This window comes from Diceros bicornis, chromosome 2 (genome assembly GCF_020826845.1).
Source record: "Diceros bicornis minor isolate mBicDic1 chromosome 2, mDicBic1.mat.cur, whole genome shotgun sequence".
In the NCBI taxonomy this organism is placed as follows: domain Eukaryota; kingdom Metazoa; phylum Chordata; class Mammalia; order Perissodactyla; family Rhinocerotidae; genus Diceros; species Diceros bicornis.
The window spans coordinates 39,461,229-39,484,927 of NC_080741.1; the positions used below are offsets into that span (position 1 = coordinate 39,461,229).

At 35.5% G+C, this 23,699-nt stretch overlaps 1 long non-coding RNA gene across 2 annotated transcripts in view; it reads right to left on the bottom strand.

Moving 5' to 3' along the window:
- LOC131413863 (uncharacterized) overlaps positions 1-13,633 on the bottom strand; it is a 215,120-nt gene extending 201,487 nt beyond the window's left edge. For both annotated transcript variants that reach the window (XR_009222042.1, XR_009222041.1), the window contains exon 1: positions 13,443-13,633. This is a non-coding gene — a long non-coding RNA (uncharacterized LOC131413863). The remainder of the gene's footprint in view (positions 1-13,442) is intronic.
- Between the last annotated feature and the right edge of the window lie 10,066 nt (positions 13,634-23,699).

Consider the following 23,699-nt stretch of genomic DNA (forward strand, 5'->3'; position numbering starts at 1 on the left):
GAGAAGGGGGAAAAAGGAAAAAGGGAAACAAAAAGATGGGAAAAAAAAAAGAGCAGGATGATAGTTTTACACTTAACCATATCAATAACCACATTAAATGCAAATGATCTAAATATCCAATTAAAAGCCAGAGATTATCAGACTGGATGAAAAACCAAGACTTAGTTAATAATACTGTATTGAATATTTGAAAGTTACTAAGAGAGTAGCTGTTAAAAGTTCTCATCACAAGAAAAAAAATGTGTAACTATTTGTGGTGATGCATGTTAACTAGACTTATTGTGGTGATCCTTTCTAAATATATATATATAATATATATATATATAAAATTGTTGTGTTATACACCTGAAACTAATATAATGTTATATGTCAATTACATCTCAATAAAAAATAATTTAAAAAAATGAATATCTAATAATATACTGTTACAAAGAAAGACATTAAATATAAAGACATAAATGGGTGAAAATTAGAATGGGAAGTATATGTTATGTTAACATTGATCAAAAGAAAGTAAGAATAGCTATATTAATATCAAAGTAGGCTTCAGAGAAAAGAATGTTACCAGAGATAAATGAGGTAAAATCAAAAGCTAGCTCTTTGAGATCAATAAAATTGATAAATATCTAACCAGACGGATCAGAAATAAAAGAGAGAAGACACAAATTACCAATATCAGGAATGAGAGAAATGATATCACTACAGATTCTAAAGGTATTAAAAAGATAATAATGGAATATTATATGAAATTTTATGCCAATAAATTCAATAATTTAGATGAAATGAACAAATTCCTTAAAAGACACATAGTACCAAAGCTCACTCAAGATGAAACAGGTGACGTGAATAGCCTTATATCAAAGAAATTGAATTTGTAGTTAAAAATCTTCCCACAGAGAAAACTCCTGGACCCATGGTTTCATTTTTAATCCTACAAAATGTTTAATGAAGAAATAGTACCAATTTTACTCAAACTCTTCCAGAAAACGAAACAGAAGAAAATATTTCCCAATGCATTTAATGAGGCCAGCATTACCATGGTATCAAAACCAGAGATGTTACAATAAAAGAAAACTACCAACTACTATCCCCCATGGACATGGAAACAAAAATTATAAACAAATTTTTGAAATACAAATCAAACAATATGGTAAAAGAATAATACTTTATGAGCAAGTTATATTGATTCAAGAAATGAAAGTTGAGTTCAACATTAAAATTAAATCAATAGAAAATATAGGCATAAATCTTCATGATCTTAGTTTATGCAATGATTTCATAAATGTGACACTAAAAGCACAAGCAACAAAAGAAAAAATATGTAAACTGAATATCATTAAAATTGGAACTTTGTGCTTTAAAGTTCTGGAACGTGAAAAGACAACCACAGAAAGGGAGAAAATGTTTGCGAATTATTTGATAAGGGATTTATATCTAGAATATATTAAAAACATTCTTATAACTCCATAATTACCCATTTGAAAAACAGGCAAAAGAATCTGAATAGACTCTTTTTCAAAGAAGATATATAAATGGCCAATAAACACATGAAAAGACGCTCACCATCATTAGCCACCAGGGAAAAGCAAATCAAAATCACAATGAGATACCACTTCACATTGACTAGGATATCTATAACAAAAATGAAAGATGATAAATGTTGGTAAGATGTGGAAAAGTTGGAACCGTCATATACTTTTGGTAGAGATGTAAAATGTTGTGGAAACAGTCTGTTGGAAAACAGTCTGGCAGTTTTTCAAATGGTTAAACACAGAGTTACCATATGATTCAGCAATACACCCAAAAGAAATTAAAACATATGTCCACACAAAAACTTGTACATGAATGTTCATAGCAGCATTATTCATGATAGCCAAAAAGTGGAAACAACCCAAGCACATCAACCGATGAATATAGAAATAAAATGTTGTATATCCTTACAATAGAATATTATTCAGAAATAAAAAAAATGATGTACTGATGCATGATACAACATAGATGAACCCTGAAAACATTATGCTAATTGAAAGAACCAGTCACAAAGGACTGCAGGATTGCAGGATATAAGATCAATATACAAAAATTAATTGCGTTACTATCTACTAGCAATGAATAGTCAGAAATTTAATTTGTTAAACATATAACCTATAATGACATCAAAACTATGAAATACTCAGGGAAAATCTGATAAAAGACGTGCCATACCTATACACTAAAAACTACAAAATATTGCTGAATGAAATTAAAGGAAACCTAATAAATGGAGAGAATATCTTGTTAATGAATTTGAAGATTCAATACTGTTAAGATTTCAATTTTTCCCAAGTTGACCTATAGATTCAACACAATCCCAATCAAAATGTCAGTAGGCTTTTTTTTTAAATAAAAACTGACAAATTGATTCTAAATTTAACTTGGAAATGCAATTAACCTAGAATAGCCAAAATATTTTGAAAAAGATGAACAAAGTTGGGAGAGTAACACTACCTGATTTCAAGAATAATTACTAAGCTACAGTAGTTGAAACAACATGGCATAGGCATAAATACAGATAAATTGTCAATGAAATGAAACAGAAAGTCTAGAAATAGACGTATACATATATGGACCACTAATTATTGCAAAGTTGCAATGGCAATTCAGTGAAGAAAGAGTAATTTTGTCAATAAATGGTGCTGGAACAACTGCATATCTGCAAAAAAAACAAAAAATTAGAAGCTTGACACATAACTCACACCATACACAAAAGTTAACTCAAAATGGATATAGACCTAAAATTTAAGAGCTAAAACTATAAAGTTCTAGAAAAAAACAGTAGACAAAGTCTTTGTGACTTTAACTTAGGCAAAGACTCCTAAGATATGATACTAAAAGCACAATTCATAAAAAAAAAAACTGATTAATTGAACTTCATCAAAACTAAAAACTTTTGCTCTTTGAAATATAGTTAGGAAAATGAAGAGAACCTACAGATTGGGAAAAAAATATTTTCAAAACATATATCTAATAAAAAAATGTGTACCCAGAACATATAAAGTACTCTAGGGCCGGCCCAGTGGCTTAGCGGTTAAGTGCATGCACTCCGCCGCTGGTGGCCCGGGGTTCAGATCCCAGGTGCGTGCCCACGCACCGCTTCTCCGGCCATGCTGGGGCAGAGTCCCACATACAGCAACTAGAAGGATGTGCAGCTATGACATACAGCTATCTACTGGGGCTTTGGGGGGGAAATAAATAAATAAAATCTTTAAAAAATAAATAAATAAAGTACTCTAAAAACTCAATAATAACAAAACAAAGAACCCAAGAAAGAATATTATCACCCATCTCACCAAAGAAGATATATAGAAGGCCAATAAGCACACGAAATGATACTCAACATAACGTGTCATTAGGAGAATGCATATTAAAAGCACAATGGCAATACCAGCATATCAGCACACATCTATTAAAATGGCTGAAATCCAAAAAAAATTGACAATACCAATTGCTGGTGAGAATGCGGAGCAACAGGATGTTTGTTATAGCAAGCATCATATTCAGTGGTGAAACATTAATACTTCCTACCTGAGATTGGAAACAAGGCAAGGATGCTCATATCACCGCTTCTATTCAAACTGTTGGAAGTGTTAGCATTGTAACAAGGCAAGAAAAAAGCCTAAAGAATACACAATAAAAATAAACATTCACTATTCACGGATGACATAATAATCCAACTAAAACCTCTAAAAGAATCTACAAACAACTATTACAATTACTAGATACAAGGTCTTCATAAAAAAATAAATTGTTTTACTCTATACCAATAACAAATTTTAAATTTTGATATCATTTAAAATAGTCCCAAAACTATCAAATACGGTTTAGTAAAAATTTGGACAATCTCTATATCAAAACTACAAAACATTATTGAGAGAATTTAAAGAAGACCAATATAAATGGAGTGATATGCTATATTTATGGATTGAGAGGCTCAACATTACAAATATTGCAAATGTCCTTTAAACTGGTCTAAAAATTCAATGCAAACTCAATCAAATTCCAAGCATGGTTTTTTGCACCAATTGACACAGTTTCTAAAGTTTAGAGGGAAATGCAAAAAGTGAAGTATATCCAACAGTATTAAAGACTAACAAACATATCATGACATATTATGAAGCTATAGTAATTAGGACAGCATAGTATTGACACAAGAATAAAAATTTGACAAATAGAACTAAAATCAGAGTCCATAAAGAGGCCCAAATATATATAGTCACTCAATTTATGTTAGAGATGACACTCCAGTGTGGGCCCTTCTATAAATAGTGCTGGAACACTTGAATATCTGTATGAAACAAAGAATACTATTTGCACCTCTTCTCACATCTTACCTACACACACAAAAAATCAGATTGAATAATAGATCTAAATATGAAAGTCCATATAAAAAAAACTTCTAGAAAAAACATCAAAGAATATCTTCCTGACCTTGAGAATGGATTTCTTAAACAGAACAATGAAAACACTGACCATAAAAACACTAACTTTACTAAAAGTATAAACCTCTGTTTGTCAAAATTTCCCCATTAAGAGATTAAAAAAACAACCCACAATGGAAGAGAGAGAGAGAGCCTTGCAATGTATACATACAGCAAACAACTCCAAATATCCAAAATAAAGAACTCTGTAAAAAAAAAAGATAACCTAATACAAAAATAGGCAGAGATTCAGACATTTATGGAAAGAAAATATGCAAATGACCAAGAACCATATAAAAAGCTGCTGAGTTTCGTTAGTTATAAAGGAAACGGAAATTAAAATCACAGAGAGATACCACCATAGACACACACATGCACACACACTAGAATGGCTAAAATAAAAAAAGTTTGAGAATATCAAACTTTTGCAATGATGTTAAACAACTGAAAATCTCAGATACCATTAGAGTTTTAATAGAGAAAACAATTTTGAAAAACTCTTTGTCACTTAGGTTTTAAAACTGAACAAATGCATATCTATGACTAGCAATTTCAGTCCTAGGTCTATTGCCAACCAAAATGTATAATATATGAATTAGAAGACACGTACAAAATGTTCATAAAAGCACTATTCTCAATAACCCAAAACTAGTAACTACCCGAATGCCAAACAACTGTTAATAATTGCGATATAATTACATAATGGAATATTACACAGCAATGAAAATGGGAGATCTACAACCATATGCAACAATACTAATAATTCTTACAAACAAAATGTTGTGAAAGAAAATAGACAAAAACAGTATGTGTGGCATGGTTCAATTTACAGACAATACAAACACAGCCAACACTAATCTGTGCTGTTAGGGGTATTGCCTGGAAGAAAGCACAAGAGGGGTTCCTGGGGTGCTAGCAACATTCTGTTTCTTGATCTGGGTGCCAGCTGCATGAGTGTGTTCATTTTGTGAAAATTTGATAAACTGTACACTTATGATGCATACATACATTTTTCTCTATATATGTAGACATCCAATAAAAAGTTTTTAAAATGGTAGAGTTGCAAATCCTTTTTCAGTTTCAGATTTTCTCTGTTGAATTGTGACTATGTTTTTATTTTTCCAAGTATAAGGCAACAGATTTTATATCTTTCATCCTACACAGATAAGAGGGCCTATTTTGAAAAAGGCAACATTTCCCCGGTAATCTCTGTAACTAGATGATCTCTCACTCCACAAGCAACCCGTAGAAAATCCCGTAACTTTAATATGGGTTTTTTTTTAGTTTTATGGATAGTTTATTTTCTTACTTCACTCTGGAAGAGCTTGCTGCCACACAGCTGTGCTAAATCAAAGAGAACGTGCCTTATCTGCTCTGCAAACACAGACAAAACCAACATAGCTGATGTCCAAGTGTCGCAGAGGGTATTGTGAGCAGGAAATTTAAATCTAAAAATGTGAGGTAATAAAATGGTACTGTACATGAAATTCTTCCTGTGGCTGAGGACAAAAAAGGAAATGATTTTGTTTTTGAACAAACTTTTAACTAAGGCCATACATATTTCAGCTAACTGATTTTGGATTGAGGGGGTGACTTTGGTGAAGAGGAGTTCTGGTCCTTTGCTGACTCTCAGATGCCCCCAGGGCTTTACCCCAGTTGTCCCACCTTAGCCCCCCAGGAGAACTACTGTGGTTATATCCACCTCGCTGCCGCCACAGTCCCAAATCATATCTACCTTCTATTCAGCACGGAGAAGACGGAGGAGATGCAGAGGACAAAGCAAGATCAGTGTATATAATTATGGGCTAAATGCCTAACGACGGTGACTGAAGAACACCACTATTTGTGCTTGAACATTAAGGGCTGTAAGTGAACATGTAGAATCACAGAAATACAACTCTGACTTCATTCTAAAAGGTTTGCTATTTCATTTTGACATTACCGTTATTTTCTTAATATTATTTAATTGAATTTTTTATTACATAGCGGAAAAAATACTATTTATGAGTGCATTGCTTACATGTCCAAGTTCTTAGCCCCTTTCTAATAATTTACAGAAAATAGATATTTGATCATAGGATTTCCCCATATTTTGCTATACTTTGCTCATCGTGGTAAGGTCTGCATTATACTGTTCCCATGCAATTTCTGGATTTTATAATTAATTGAGGTTTTCTTTGTTCTTTAATTTATAACCCATTTTTTATGAATGTCCTATGAACAAATGGAAAAAACAGATTTTGTCAGTGGAGAGCAGAATTTTGTGTTTGTATTATGTGTGCATTCACCTCTTTAAAAAAATTATGTAAGCCTTATTGCCTTTTTTACCTTCCTATCAAAGACAGAGATTTGTGTTAATGTCCAAAATTACAAGGGTGTTCTGTTAATTTATCATTTTAATACTGATGACTTTTATTTTATCGGTTGATACACTGTTATTTTACATAGAAGACTTAATCCTGTTTTAGTATTATTGTGGATTTGAATATTTGAACAATATATATGAAGTTAGTTTTGTAAATAAAATTTTAATTTGACTGAGAATTAAAAGATGAAACATAATTTTTAACATATTTATATGGAAAATAGCTAAATATAAATTTAATTAATTTTTGTCCTCTCTATTTTTATAGATATATTATATTATTTATTTATTTATTTAGCTAGTCAAAGTAAACTTTACCTGATGACATAGACTCAAAATATATAAAGTAAACAAAACTATTAAAACATCGATAAAAAAAGTTCAATAAAATTTTCAGTAATGAGCTGACCATTTATAAATAAATATATATATATGTATATATATGTAAAGTAAAAATTAACATCTCCACTAGGAGAAACTAACAAATTAACTGTCATAATGGGAGATTTTTAACATAAGTTTCTCAGTAAATAACAGATTAAGGAAACCAAATAAAAAAACTTTAAATAAGCAGACAATTTGAACCACAATGTTAATAAGATTGATCAAATAGATATAAAAAACTGGATACTACACATTGTTTTCATACGCATAGTTTACAATAATTGACTACGCTTTATACCAAAAGACAAATCTCGGTGAAAATATATAGCATTGGAACCGATGTGTTCTATGATCACCAAACTATTAAAGTAGAAAACAATTTTTAAAAGGGTAATGAGAAAAAAATACATATTTTTTTGAAATTAAACATTTCTAAATAAACAATGGCTTAAAGAAATTAATATCGAAATTAGAAAATGTTTAGATGCATAATATAATTCAAATACTACATACCAAAACATGTGGAATAGACATAAAGCCTACTTTAAAAAAGAATAAAGTATGAAAAGTAGAAATTTACTGGTGTAATGTATTTAAAAAAAGAAAATATACACCATTTTAACAGATACAGGAAAAGCATTTCTGAAATTAAACATATATTCATGATTTAAAATTTTTTTGAAAAACAAGAATAAAAAAAGAAACCATATGTTCTGGGCTGAATTGTGTCCCTAAAAATTTATATTGAGGTCAGTACCCCCTAGTACCTCAGAATGTGACTAGGAGATAGGGCCTTTAATGAGGTGATTAAATTAAAATGAAACTATTAGAGTGGGCCTAATCCAATCTGCCTGGTGTCCTTATAAGAAGATGAAATTTGAAAGGAAACACCAGGAATGTATGCCCACAGAGAAAGACCAGGTGAGGACACAGCGAGAAGGCAGCCATCTGCAAGACAAGAAGAGAGGCCTCAGCAGAAAGCAACCCTGCTGACACCTTGATCTCAGACTTCTAACCAAGAGAAAATAAATTTCTGTTGTTTAAGCCACCCAGTCTGTAGTATTTTGTTATGGCAGCCCTAGCAAACTAACACACCATACATTTCTTTAAAAATAGAGCATGTATCTTATTTTATGCTGAAATGTCAAAAGCATTTTGATTAGGAATAAGGATTAGGATTAGTTCTAGGATTAGGAACAAGGTAAGGATAACTGCCATCATCCCTTCTACTCAGTATTTTACTCAAAGTCCTAGTCCATGTCATAAGGAAAAAAAAAAGAAAAAAAACAAACAAACAAGTAATGATCAGAAGAGAAGACACAATACTGACGCTATTTCAGCTGAGATGAGTTGTCTACGTGAAAAACTCAAACTCAAATAAGTCCTTAGAATAAATAACAGATTTTAGCAAGATTAGTTACCTACGAAAACAATATCACATTTTATATTCCATTAACAATTAGAAAATGTAATTTTAAAACATTTACAAATACATCAAAAATATGATGTACTTAGGGGAAATACTGTTAAAATTGTTTAGATAATTTTCAGAGAAAAGTATAAAACTTTAATGAAAGTCTTTCAAAAGAACTAAATAAACAGTGAGATATACTTTGTTTCTGGAAAAGAAAAGTCAGTGCCATAAAGATGTCCATTCTCCAAACTGGCTAATGGAGTTGATACAATTTTAATCAAAATCCCAAAGGGTCCCCTACTCCAACCCCAAGGACTCAATAAGCTATTGTAAAATTTATAAGGAAAAACAAAGAGCAAGATGAGTCACGGCATTCTGCAGAAGAACAAGGAGGAAGGCTCCTTCTATTAAATATCAAGACAGACTTTAAAGCTATAATAATTAAGACAATATGCTGAAAGTACAAAAGTGGGCAAATAGAACAAAAAAACAGATAAACAAGAGAAGAGAATTAAGAGCCCATACACTCTCACATATATGGAAGCTTCCATTATTATCCTGTGAGCATTTCTGATCAATGGAAAAATGATTGATTACTTAACAATGGCGTTGGGATAATTAGATATGTAGATAAAAATTAGAAAATAGATTCTAATCACGTAAGTTACTCAAAAACACAAATCCAAGTGGCTTAAATATATGAATATGAAAGAAAAATATGTTAAAATTATATAGGTCTCTGGGTAGAAAAGGATTTAAGATATAAAAAAGAGTAAACCACAATGAAAAAAATGATAACACTAACTACATTAAAAATCAGAATTTCTATTTAATTGTTGGTTCACAAACTGGCCCCCATACACAGAGGGTAATGAAGACTGAAGTAAGAGGCGGCAGGTTTAACAAGCAAGGGAACTTACTTACAAGGCTTGTCTTGGGTGGCTGCAAGATGAGTAGATCTTCACATCCGCCCGCCAGAATCTTAAAAGTTTATATAGAGGCCTTAACTGGGGTTCAGTCACGTATTCAGTCCAAGTGGTCCTAACAACACCTTACTCTCAAAGCTGTGTCCTTGGAACAGCTCCTAGTGTGGGAATGGTGGGTGGAATGTGCATTCCAAAAGCAGAGGAGGGATGAGGAGCCTCCGATTGCCTGGGTCCAATATGCGGGTCAACCGGGGATCAAATTCTCTCAATGACGTCCTCCCACAATAATAAAAATGGCAGAATATATTTGCAAAACCAAAAATTGATAAAGGAATAGTATCACGATTAGGAAAACTGTAAGAAAAACACCAGACAACTCAAGGAAAAACGTGCAAAAGATGTGAACAGATGAGGAAATTCAAGTAGCCAATAAATATATGATAAAAAAAAGTTTCAACTTCATTAGTTCTTGAGAAAATGTAAATTAAAACCACAATAAGATACAATTTCACTCTATCTCATTGGAAAAAAAATTTTAAGTATCATGATAGCAAATGCTGGCGAGGATATGGAGCAATGGCAATTCCCGTGTATTGCTGAAAAGTGTAAATTATATATGCATTTACAAAAAACTATTGATATTTCCCTTTTGACATACATATATCTTGCAACACAATTGCACTACCAGCTATTTATACTATTAAAGTTCTTAAAGACATGCATTGAGAGATATGTACAAGAATGTTCAAGGCAGAAAGAAAAACTGGAAACCACGCAAATATCTATCAAGAGCAAAATGGATTAACAAGTGTGGTATACTTGAAAATAAATGAGCTACAGCTGCACACATCAGTACAGATGACACTTAAAAAGTTACAGTAAGTAAATGCACATCATAGAAGAATATATTCGGTTTCATTCCACGTATATAAAGTACAAAAACAGGCAAAAACTGAGCAATATTTAGCTAAAGGATACAAACACATGTATTAGAATCATAAAGAAAACAAGGGGACGATTAACATAAAATTTAATAAATTGTTAACTTGAGAGAGATAGTGGGATAAAATTAGGGAGGGACATATATGAGGTTTCTAAAGTATAATAACATTCTATGTCTTAATCTGAGTAGTAAGTACATAGATGTCCATCTTATTATTTACCATGATAAAAATTATGAAAAAAATTAAGGACCTACTGCCAAAATTTAGTAGGCACAGAGAATTTAGGAATTTAAATACATTCAACCCTTAAAGAAAAAGACAATGCAAACAATTAAAATTTTTCCACCGTATAAAAAAGGAAGAAACATTTCCAAAATATTTTCTAAAACCAACTTAATATAAATACCAATCTGTAAAAGATAGAATAAAACATAGCAATGTAGAAACCAAACCAACCAAACTTATGAATATTGGTGCAAAATTGTTCTTTAAAATAGCAAACAAAATCCAATAGCACTTTAATCCAATAGTACTTTCCTTCCATTAATGAATAGATAGTCAAATATTCGGTACTCTATTAATATAGCCGTGAGATTAATAAGTCAAATGAGAAAAAAGTTTTCATTGTATTTATAAATGGCAAAATCATTCAGTAATATTGAAAAAGAATAAAGAATGAAAATTTTCAAGTGAGGTCATCAAGATAGCGACTTCAGTCCTCACAAGAAGACCAACTAGCAACTATCCATAGATAAGATACCATTGTGAAAATTCCAGAACCTAGGGGTGAGACTGAAGCTCCCCCGGGACAACTTTAATTTAAAATGTTCACCTGGCATGGGGAAAGAGAAACAAAGCAAAATAAGGCAATGAGTACCCAATAACAAATTATTATAGCTATAGTTATTTTACTACATTTGTTTTTTAACTTTCAAACTACAGCTGTAAGTAAATTATGCACTACCATTACAATACTAGCAAATCTAACTTTAACTATATATTTACCATTTTCAGTGAGTTTTACACACGCATATGTTTTTACAATGTTGATGAGCATCCTCTACTGCAGCTTGAAGAATGCCCTTTCACATTTCTTGCAAAGAAATTAGAATATAATTTGTATGCAAATTTCATGATATAGAATTGTCATATTTATACACACACACACACACACACACACATATACTCATGATTCTCCTTGTGTTTTCTAGGTATAACAACTGCTTCTCTGGCACTATCCAATAGAAATATATTATGGGCATGGAAAGTAAGCCATAGATACAATTTTGAATTTTCTATATGTTGTACACATTTATCTATTCTATGAATTTACTTTGGTCTGTATTTAGTTCATTGTTTTTGTTGCTTGTAGTTTGTATCTATTTTTTTCAAATTTCTTTCTTAATTAGACTGCCAACATTTCATTTCTGTCTTCTTAAAAGAACATATTCTGGCTTTATTGATCCTTTTTGTGTCTTTTGCTTCATTGATTTGGTGTTTTGTATTTGCTAATTTGTTCTTTCTATTTTTTTAGGTTTGCTTTTTATTTCTTTACCAAATCCTTTCAGTAATTTTCCATCTTTGTTACTTTCTAAAGATGCATTAAGTATTCTGAACATGACTTTGGCACGTTTCCTGTTAGGCACCTGGTGGGCTCTTTTATCTGAAAAAACTAAGTCTTCCTTCAGCTTAGCAGCAACATCCTCTCCTCTTCTTCCCCATTTCCTCCTCCTCCTCTTCCTCCTCTTTCTTTTTTCATTTCCGTTCCTCAGTTATTGTTCTCTCCTGCTGTATGTCTGTTTTCACAGACACTAGCTCTTCTCTATTTGTCCTCCAAGTCTTTTAATATTCATCTATGTTCCATCTTTTTGCTGTTTGGCTTTATATTTTCAGATAGTATTTCTCAATCTTGAGCAATAATTATTTCCCTCTTAAGGTAAAAATACTCGTGGAACACCAAAAGTATATCCAGACTCAGTTTGAGAAGCAATCTGTTTTTAGGTCAATAACTCAGTTTTCCATTTTATCCATTTAGGCTTTCTTTTGAGTTCTTTTTTTTTTTTTTTAATTTTTGAAATCACATGTCTTCACTTTCACAGAAACCTAACTTGATTTGTTTCATGGAGGCTGTATCTTCTCAATTTGCTCTAAAGATTCCATCTGGAATGTTTTTAGGTCCTATCAAACAGTAGTCTCACAAATTTTTCATGATAAGGAATTTTGAAAAACAATTTTAAAAAGAAAAATTGAATACAAAACGGAGACAGAAGTGTGGCTTCAGGGACAATCAATAAGAAGGAAAGTCTCCAGAGCCCTTCATGTGATTTTGTCTTGTTTTCTCAAAGCCACATTTGCAGCCTGGATTTTCTTGCTATTCAGTATGAAAACACGTTCTAAGTATTGTAAACTACAGGTAAAATGAAAGGGAGAACAAGTACAAAAAATAAGAACCAGAGAGTAGAGATTAATAAGAAACAAGCTATAAATTAAAATAAAATAGAAAATTAAAATAATGAGAAGAGAATTAAAAAACAATATGTAAACCTAATATCAAAAATAATATAAATAAAACTTTAGAAAAAACAAGAAAAAGCCTATCAGGTAAAAGTACATAATATGAAAGTGAAATCAATAAAAGATAAAAAGTGGTACAGAATATTGTATAAGAAATACAGAATTAAAAATTAAGAATTAAGAAATAAAGGAAAATTTTAAATTTTAGAAATGAAAATGAAAATATAGGTGTGTCCAGCATCCCCAAAACCATCCTCAGGCTTAATGATTCACTAGAATGATTCAGAGCACTCAGAAAAGCTGTTATACTCATGGTTATGGCTTATTATAGTGAAAAGCTGTTATACTCATGGTTATGGTTTATTATAGTGAAAAGCTGTTATACTCATGGTTGCGGTTTATTACAGTGCGTATTAAAATCAGCAAAGGGAAACGTACATGGAGTAAAGTCCAGGAGACACCAGGAACAATCTTCCAGTTGTCTTCTCCCAGTGGGATTACATGGATAGGCTTAATTCTCCCAGCAACAATGTATGACAATACTTGCAAAGTTTTGCCAACCAGGGAAACTTGCCAGAGCCTTGGTGTCTAGGGTTTTTATTGGAGTTCAGGATGCAGCTCCTGCATGACTGACCCCAGCTACTCAGTGAATACCAAGGCCTCAAGCATAGAAAACCAGGCATTCACCATAAATCACATTGATAGCATTAGTATCCCATGACCCAAGGCCTCAGGCATACAACAACACTTGCATCAAGCAGAATATCCCAAGGGCTCAGAGCTCTTTCTCCCAGGACCCAGCCAAGGGCTAGTCCTGAAAACAGACCTTTCTTGGAAATGTGCAGGGGTGGAACAACCCAGGCCTGCTGAGTTAACTCTTTCCTGCACAGTAGGGTAGGAAAAAAATACAAGAAAATGGGAAAGAAGCAGAAAGATTAAAAATCCAAGAGCTAGAAGAATTAAGTAATAAATATTTTTAAAAATCAACATAGATCTCAGTGACTAAATCTATTAAATCAGTGCCAAGATTCCAAATTGAAATAATAATACAGGAAAACAAAAGAAGAGAAAGAAGTGAGGAAAATCAGTTGTAGGCAAGCAGACAGACGGCTCCCCGCTGAGAGGCAGACGTCAGAGAACAGAAATTCAGGGACACTCACTTGTCTCCACTTCTCTCCCAATTTCACACTCTCAGCAAGGTCCTAAGTTCACTAGCACCTATCAAGCCAGGCCCCATCTGGCCAGAGAAGTCACCTCCTCCGGAGGCCTCAGCCAGCAATCAACAGCCCAGGCTCTGTGGTCCTTTCATATGCTCAGGTTGCTGGCTCTGTCATGCTCGTAAATTATGTAGGAAATTCATGTAGGCATCTTAGATTGAAAGTGTATGGCTTGCTGCTTCACTAATCACCTTAGTTACATCTTCGCCATTTCCTCACTGTGCATCACCTGTTCTGTGAGTCCAACCTCTCTCCACCCCACGTATCTACATATTACAGCGACACAGAGATTGTCTACCTAGGGCAACAAAAAGCCTAATGAACATCATGTCACGGTGAGTAGCAGATGTCTAAAATCTTCCATGTTAACCTTCAAGAACAGGGACAAATGAGAAAAAGAAAAAGAGTGCCACGGGCTTTTGAGAGCATGTCATACTCCACTGCAAAGTGAAAAACGCATTGGCTGAAAGCAAACTGCAACTGCTTATGAAAAGATATCAGGGCTACGAGTCCAATTAGAGAAAAAAAAAAATCAATAGTGATACACTTCCTTGTTAGAGGAATTGATTTTCCTGATAAAGTTCACAATATACTTAGAGTTTGTCTTAATCATTTTCTGGCAAAATGGCCCAGCTCCAACTCTCCCAAATTATGTGGTTAAATTGAGATCAGTGGTTTAGCAACACAGGGAGTTACAAGTCAATCTCCTTAAAGAGGACAACGCATCCCGCAGAAGGTGAGCAAAAATCCCAGCCAGTCATCCCGCTCTTGCCAGATATTCAGATACTTATTTTATCTAAAAAATCTAAGTGAGGACCATGATCTTGCAGTTTTCCTTCAGATATTATATCTCGTTTCATTTTTCTTGTTCTGATAAATAACACTGTGCCCTTGGGTTTAGAAGACCTAAGTCTACAGTCTAGCTCTCCCTCTGGCTGGCCACATGACCTTGAGAAAATAATTTCACTTCCCTGAATTGTTTCTTCATCTCTGAAAAGAGATTGGATTTGCCAGTGTGTGTGTGGCTTAAAACAATTATGTGTAATTCAGCAATTGCTTATAATTAAGCAACTACGTGCAGCAGACACCGGGCTAAGTGCATCAACTTAGGGAGCCCTCACAACCACCCTTTGAAAAAGCTATCTTTGTGATTCTTTCTTACAGACCAGGACACAGGGCTTAGAGAGGTTTAGGTAATTTGCCCAATCTTAGCTCTCATCCAGGGCTACAGGAAACACAAGCTCTTGACGTTGTGTTCCTAGAAAGGTTTCTAGAACCAAATAAATTGGGAAACACCACATCCTATGTTCTCCTTTTGGCAATTTACATTTCATATTCACTTATGAAAGGTTCTGGGGAGACCTCAAGCAAAGACACCAGTCCATCCCAGCGTTTTTCAAATAGTTCATTTATAGAATTTCCTTTTTTATGTTATATCTAGCAACATCCCAAAGTATAGGGAAAAAAATACTGGACTAAGAATCAGAAAACATGTGAGTTCCAGTTCTAAATATAAGTTACTAAATGTATCACTTGCCAACCGCTTAAACTTTATAAGCCTCGGTTTTCGTTGTTAAATTAGTGAAACACCTACCTTAGCAAAGCTGTACATGAATTAAATAAGATGCTATACAGGGAAGCATTTTTGTAGATAACAGACTGTTACACAAATACTGTGTCATTATCATTAATTCAGTTCTTTAAACATGAAATATGAGAAGTCGTTTCCCAACAACAGGTAACTTGTCACTCAGTCATTCATAAAATTCTTTATGAGACCACTCTTGTTTTTAATACCATCTGATCCATTCCAAAAACTATCCAAACAGCAAAATGATTGAATCCTATTAAAAGTATTTTTCTCTTACACTTATTTGACGTATATATTCAATCTTCATATTTTAAATGATTGCCCTAAAAAATTAATTCTATAAAACCCACAAGTGCCACTTGAGACTAAATTTTAAACACATGCATAAACCTGGTATTTTTCCAACAAATTATTAAACGAGTGTACCTGTGCATGACAAACTGTTCTAGCTCATCTCATTTTTTATTATTGTTGCTCATTACTGTTTTTATTTTTCTTTTGTTGCTATCATGTTTTCTATCTCCTATATATACTCTAAAACACTGTTATTTCAATACTATGTGATGCACTAAGATTGAAAATTCAGCATGCAAAAAATCGCTTTCTAGATTCAAAGAGTTTAATGCTCAAAGTAGCGTTGGGGAAGAGGGAGAATCCCCTTCCACCCTTTTGCTGAAGGTTCTTATGGCTGGTAAAATAATTAAAAGACAGGTTAGCAGGAGAAAATAATACCAAGTTTAATAACATGTATACATGGAAGAAACCAGGGAAACTGAGTTTCTCACTAAAATGGCCAAAGCCACCACCTTAAATACTATCTTCAGCTAAAGACAAAGGAGGATATTGGGGATAGTGGGGAGGGAGACAGGAGGGAGACAGAAATCACAGTAATCAAGAGTAAGCAGATTTAAATCCTTTCCTTCCTCCTTCTGTACTGATAAGAGTTTCCAGAGATAAGGCCATCCCCCCTCTTCCCAGTACAGAGAGGGAGATACCTTTACAAATGGAGATTTCCCTTATAAATGTAAGTGTTTTGGTAAACAGAACTTTGAAAAGAATGGCCTCAGCAAGAACCCTCCCAGTCTGTCACTTTTAGGCGTAAGTTTGGGGGAAGGTTAAAGTTTCTTTCAGATAAAATAATCAAAGTAAAAAGACATATTTCGAGGTGGCCAATTTTGATCTCCCACAGTAGCATCAAGTATTCTCCTGTGTGTTTGTGTGTGTGTGTGCGTGCGCGCGCGCGTGTGTGTGTGTGTGTGTGTGTGTGTGTGTGTGTATGGAAACTATGACCTGCAGGCCAAACCAAATCTTACCCTCCTGTTTTTGTGCAGCCTGCGAGTTAAGAATAGTTTTTACATTTTTTTAGCAGTTGAGAGAGGGAAAAAGAAATATGTTGTGACAAGTGAAAATATATGAAATTCAAATTTCAGTGACCTTAAGTTTCATTGAAATACAGCCACACCTATTTGTTTACATATTCTCTGCAATAAGGCTGCTTTCATGCTGTAAAAGCGGAGTTGAGTAGTTGGGACAGACGCTGTCAGGCTCACAAAAGCCTAAAATATTCACTATTCGGCCCTTTACAAAAAAAGTTTGCTGACCTCTGCCTCATGCTCAGCCCTTTCAGACAATGTGTTTTGGCTGAGAAAATATGGTTACTCCACTGAGCAGACAGCTGGGGACAGATTTGGAGGAATAAGCTTAGTTAGCTTTTTAACTGTTCTTAACTTATGACAGAAGGCAGTATGGTTTAGTAGAAATCTCAGGATGTTGGGCCCAGGTGTGAACCACAGTCATCTGGTTTCCTTAGCCGTCTGTCCTTGGATAAGCCCTTTGAAAATTCTCATTCTCCGTTTCCTTGTCTAAAAATCAGACCCCTGTGAATTTAGCCCAGTACCTACCACAGAGCAGTCTTCCGATAAACGGCAGTTTCCTCTCTCCCCATCCCAGCGAGGACCATGGGGAATGCATTACAAATGGACTCCAGCAATGAATTTTGCAACCTAGACCACAAAACAATTGAAAAATAAGGAGTTGACCAGCTCCCAGCCTGCTTCCGGCAGCTTATTCATAGCACTTTCAGGTCTAGCTGACTGAAAAATAATACATTTCAGACAGATCATTTGGTTTAGCCCTTCATTCTTGTAAACAATTATGAAGCTGCATGTGCTTCTCACCGGAAATGTGTTTAAATGCCTGACCTCCGTTCAGCATCCAACAGCCCTGCTCAGAGGAGGAGCCCCGGAGGACCCTGGGGCAGCATCCCCACATGTGGGGAAGAGTAGAACGTCCAGCACAACTGGAGAGGGGGCTTTCTAACTGCTTAAATAAGCCAGATGATGACAGGAGCACCCTGTCTCTTCCCCAACCTGCTCAGTGCTGAAAACATGAAAAACACAAGCAGGCAGGCTTAGCCTGGGGTCATTCAGTCCAAGGATTCTTATGCCTTAGGCAGTTGTATTATACACAGCTGTTTTCCTGCAGAATAAGAAAATGTTAAGTGTGGTGGATGCTGTGGTGTCTTCCCTAGATCCTCTGCGGCAGGCTAGTGTACCCACCCCCAAACTTCTGTGAGTAATGGCTGCTGCTGAGAGGGCACAGGTCCCCGCCCAGGAGAATTGCCCTTGGCCCTTGTGGTTATACGTCCTACTCTCCTCGCCCAGGAGCAGCACAGAGTAGATGAATAACTGGTACAGGGGTACCAAAGGCTGCCCCTTTGCCTCAAGACAGGACAACTCTGCATGGCTCTTTATGCTCCAGAGCCACTCCCCATTAACCCCAGTGGATCAGGCCGAGGCTCATTTCTCCTGACACCACACCCTTGCTCCTTTTCCTTTCCTATCCTGCTGCTTTAGACTCTCCCTTATGGTTTTTTCTGAAAAGCACTCCCTCGTTAAATCACAAATCCCTTTCTCAGTCTCTGCTTCTAAGAAGCTCAACCTAAGATACTCTTACCCAAAGAGCACAGGACTGCACCAGGTCTGAAAGTGGCATGGTCCTCCTGTGTCAGATTCAACATGGCCTTTGGTTATCCCAATGGAGATGACAATTCAACCAGCCCAACCTGAGCGGAGGCCCAAGGGGAGGGCCTGAGAGCAGCGAGGGAGCCCATCTCTCCAAGGAAACTGGCCGCACAGCTTGACTAATCCATGCCTCAGAGAATACAGTTGGCCGGACCTGCCCATCATTGAACCAGCAGAATGGGCTCCACCCTCACCCAAGATAAAGTATCTCAGAAGAATGCTTCACTCAACTGTCAGTGTACGTTTAACTAATTATAGGGCCAGGTTTGGATAATGGGCAGGGTGGGGAAAAACAAGCAGCCTCCAGGGAGGCAACTCAAAGATTATTCTTTGAAATTTGAATCTTGGAGTTAACACCTAAAGGGATGGTAATGGCTGGAATGCTGACAGACAGGGAAACATGGCCCTTTTGCCAGGTTAGGCCAAGAGGAGGTCCAGGATAGCAGGAAATTTCGAACAGTCCTGGGAAGAGATGGATGCTTACAGAGACTTAGCTTAATGTTTGATTAACCCATGACGCTATTTGGCCTGAAGTGTAACACTAACCTGAGTAATGAGGGAGCTGTGCCTAGTCTGTAAAGAGCTTGAGAGGACAGATAAGAGAGGGCTTTCTCCTCCCCTCTCCCTTCACCTGAAGGAGAGTGACTGGGAACAACCTGGAGACTGCCATGACTGAGAGCTAGGTACCACATCGTACGTCAATGCCAACTGCACTCAGTCACCAGCCTCATTGGAGGTGTCAGGAAAGGCAGCCGTCACCTGGTCTACAAAGGTAATTATAAGCCTGAAGGTTATACTCTGGGCCAGATTAAACGGATTTTGCTTCAGTGGCTTAAGGCTGATCAAGGGAGTCAAGGAAGTTTAGAGGATAAAAGGGAAGCTAAGGAAGTAGTCTGTCATAGTAAAAGGAATTATGCCTTCAAAGGCAAGTAGGAGCTATTTCTGTGAAACATAGAGGCACTATACAGCAATGGACTTAGGTGGGAGAAGGGGAAACAAGTAAATTTAAGGAGTCTTCTGGTTTCACTGACAAAGGAGGAACTGAGGAAGGGGCAGGTTACCAGAAAAATTGTGGAACTTGGTGTGGTATTCAAAATAATGTTGGTTACCCATTAAATATGTAAAAGTAATTCTATGTAACAAGTTTATACAATGGACTGCAAAGAGGCATGAACTTTCTGGGGAAGTGAAAATATTCTATGTCTTAATTGCGGTGCTGGTTACATAAGGTTAATATTTGTCAAAAGTCATCAACTTTGCACTTGAAATGTGTGAATTTTATTGCACATAAATTACATCTCCATAAAGTTGATTTTTTTAAGTTCATGCAGTGAATATATTCTGATTATGTAATAACAGAAGGTTATTTTTACCTAAAACTTTAGTCAACTAATCAGTTATTCATTGTATAGGTTAAATCTTGACCTTAAGACTACAGAATTGTTTAAATTGCATTGGTAGCTAATTAAGTTTAAAAAGATAATTTTCAAAGTAATCAGGGTTTACTTGAGTGAAAGTTGCCATTTCCATTTTTTAGTAATAAGCTACTTTTTTTCTGAAAGTGCTTTGTGAAACAAGTGTGTATATGTGACTTGGCTGGGTAAATAGGTTGCAGTGTTTGGACTAGATGTAGGAGAATTTTGAAAACTAAGATTTTACTGTGTCCAGGATGGCTTTCAGTCCTCAAGTGTGCTGAATCCCAATGGGCACGATGGAATGAACTGTAGGATCATTATTGTTGGCATTGTATTTTTTTAAATTATGAGTTCTGTGTGTTTTCAATAGTTATTTCTCATATTTCAAGCAGAGACTTGTTTTGGAAAGAGAAGATTTGTTAGAACAAAGCTAAAGAGATGGAAAGAGAATATGGATCAGGCATTAAAAATAAATAAACAATGGCTGTCAACACAATTTTTTCCCCAGCTGAGTTTTGGAAGGAATTTTGCCCATCTTTTGGTGTGCTTTAAAAACTCATATTGAGGTCACAGATTCTGTGACTTCTCTACTAAAAGGTGATTTTAAAAAGTCAAAAGTTTTACAAATACAAATTGGAAATGTGTTCTACTTGGAGACTTAATCTTCTCATGGAAACCAATAAATTAAAAGGGGTTGGAAATACGAGTATAATAATACTTGGAGAGCTCATATTAAGAAACTCTTTATCGTATGGCCCAAAATGGAATAGGAAAAATATATTTTGACATGTTGTCAATTTTTGTGGGAGTTAATCTGTTAAAGGTAATGTTGCTGCAGAAAATAAAATTGGAGTGCTCTAAAATTTATTTGACTTTTAACTTTAAATTATTTTGTTCTTAGGTGGTATATTAGTCAGTCTTCTCCGGAAAAACAGAATCAACAGGATATATATATATAAAGAAAGGGATTTAATTTAAGGAATTGGCTCACATGATTGTAGAGGCTTGGCAAGTCCAAACTATTCAGGGTAAGCCAGCAGGCTGGAGACTCAGGAAAGAGTTGCAGTTCAAGTCCAAATGCAGTCTACTGGCAGAATTTCTTCTTGCTCAGGGGAGTCAGTCTTTTTCTATTAAGGCCTTCAATTGTTTGGATGAGGCCTACCCACATTACGGAGGGTAATCTGCTTTACTCAAAGTCTACTGATTTAAATGTTAATCTATGTAAAAAATACATTTATAGAAACACAGAATAATGTTTAACCAAATATCTCAGTACTGTGGCCCAGCCAAGTTGATACATAAAATTGTCTACCATGGGGGGAGAAGGAAAAAAAAAAACTTCTGAAATGTACCAAAGATGACTGGGAATCACATGTAATGGTACTGGGAATATCTAGATATTAGGTAAATGTAAAAATAGAGCTGAAATATGCTGTAACCCACTTGTACTTGCAACTTTGGTGACGTTTTTGGTGGAACACTGCACAGTGAATATTATCAAGGTCACAGAAAGCTGTAAGTTGTATTATAAAAACATTCCTGGTCAGTCTTCTAATTTTAATATAGGCTTATTTTTCTGACAGTGGGATAATAATGGTTTTGATACTTTCAAATTTAGAGAATTTGATATAGTTAAGTTTAGGTAATAGTTACTTTACGTATCTCAGGGCCTCTAAGAGATTGCAATTCAACACCACACAATCTGCAATAAAAATTTTTTAGAAGTTGATACCGGTACTAGTTAAAACCAAATGGGGAAATGGAAGGAAGGGAAGGCAATAGTTACAGAGGTGGCTCCATTTATTGTCAAGCCCAATCAATTAATCAGTTTCAAAGGGCTCTTCAGAGAGACCATGTGATCACTGTGCCTCACAATAGACCATGCGAGATGAAGGAGAATTTATCTTCCAATTCCCATCTTCCTTTGATCAAAGGTTTAACCCATAGGGCATTAACTCCCCTGCACTTCCAGCTTATGTATGTGTGGGTGCCAACTGGGGGCCATTGAGTCTCACATCTCCACAACAACTGGGAAGCCAGGAGCAGCAGGTGAGGGGCCTGCAGTACTGGCATGAGAAGATGTGTGGTAGGGTGTTCTTGGACAAATTTTCTAGAGCCCACAGAGTAGCAGTCACAGGTTGGGTTCCCTGGGAACAAACTCTGAGATGGAGATTTGTGTACAGGTGGTTTGTTGAGGAGAGTTCTTAGGAACAACACTAGAAAGCGAGTGAGGGAAGCAGTATGGGGCAGGGAGGATCCAGGCAGCACACCACAGCCTCTATTTCAGTAGGTGTTGCAGCAATGCTCAAAGGCCTGAAGTCTAGTGAGGCTGAGAGAATTTGTAGTAACACATTAAGAGATGTCTGATAGAATCCAGTCCTTACACCATTCGGATCTGCTCATACTCCACCATTATATCTGGCTCCTCTACCACAATATTTAGTGCCTCTATTTTTTATAGACCATAATACTGTCACTTCTTCCCTGAGAAAATACAATTAAGCAGCCTTGAGGTTTACTTCAAGTTTGTAGACAGCCTCAACTGTGTAAGACAATAGGATTAGTGGGAGAAAAGCTACAGTCCCTGTTGCTATAGCATGTCCCAAGGCCCAAACTAGTATTTATGACTGCTCTTCTTCATCACCCATTCTAGATGCATTTAACTTCAATTCGGCACTTCAGCTAGCCTGAGTCACTTGCCTAGTGGAATGAACCAGAACTTAGTTCTCAAGGGGTTTGAGCTTTTAGTTGCCTTACCCTTGTCAAGTGCTGGTTATCTAATTTCCCAGTTGCCAATAACTTAAAAGTACCCAGAGACATACCATTGAATGATCTGGGTTCCAGACATAGTCCTCCTAGCCCAACTGTGTAGAAGCAAGCCAACCACCTCATGGAAAATAAGGCTGAGTATGCCTCTTTGCAGAAGAAGAAACAGACAAATGAAAACAACCTAAAGGACCCTGGGCCAGGTTCCACTAACAAAGACACATGCATTCTGGCTCGTGAACAAATTGAACAAACAGAACAGACTCTCAAAACTCTGTAAACCTTTCCAGCAATTATTCAAACAATCTATCAATAGTGACTTACAATAAAGGGCTCAGCTGTTCTTCAGACAGTGTCAAAACAAGTATCAGTGAGAAAATAAATTAGCAAAAGGCTGAGGACCTGGCTTCTCTAGATTGCAGACCACTCCCCAGTGTCTCCCGGCTCTGAACCCCCCACCTCCCAGGAAGAAGAGGAAGAAGCAGACAAAGTTAGTTTTGAGTAAACTCAGTTTGATGGGTGAATGCAGAATCATAGGGGTGTGCTGGGAGGTCACCAAGAATTCCTCCTTGCCAAGCCGGGTTTTATCATTTTAGCATCTGTTCACAAATCATTAGGTCGCCTGGCTAGAAAATAAAAAGTTCAAATTACTAGATGAAAGTTATCTTTTTAAGCAAGGAAAT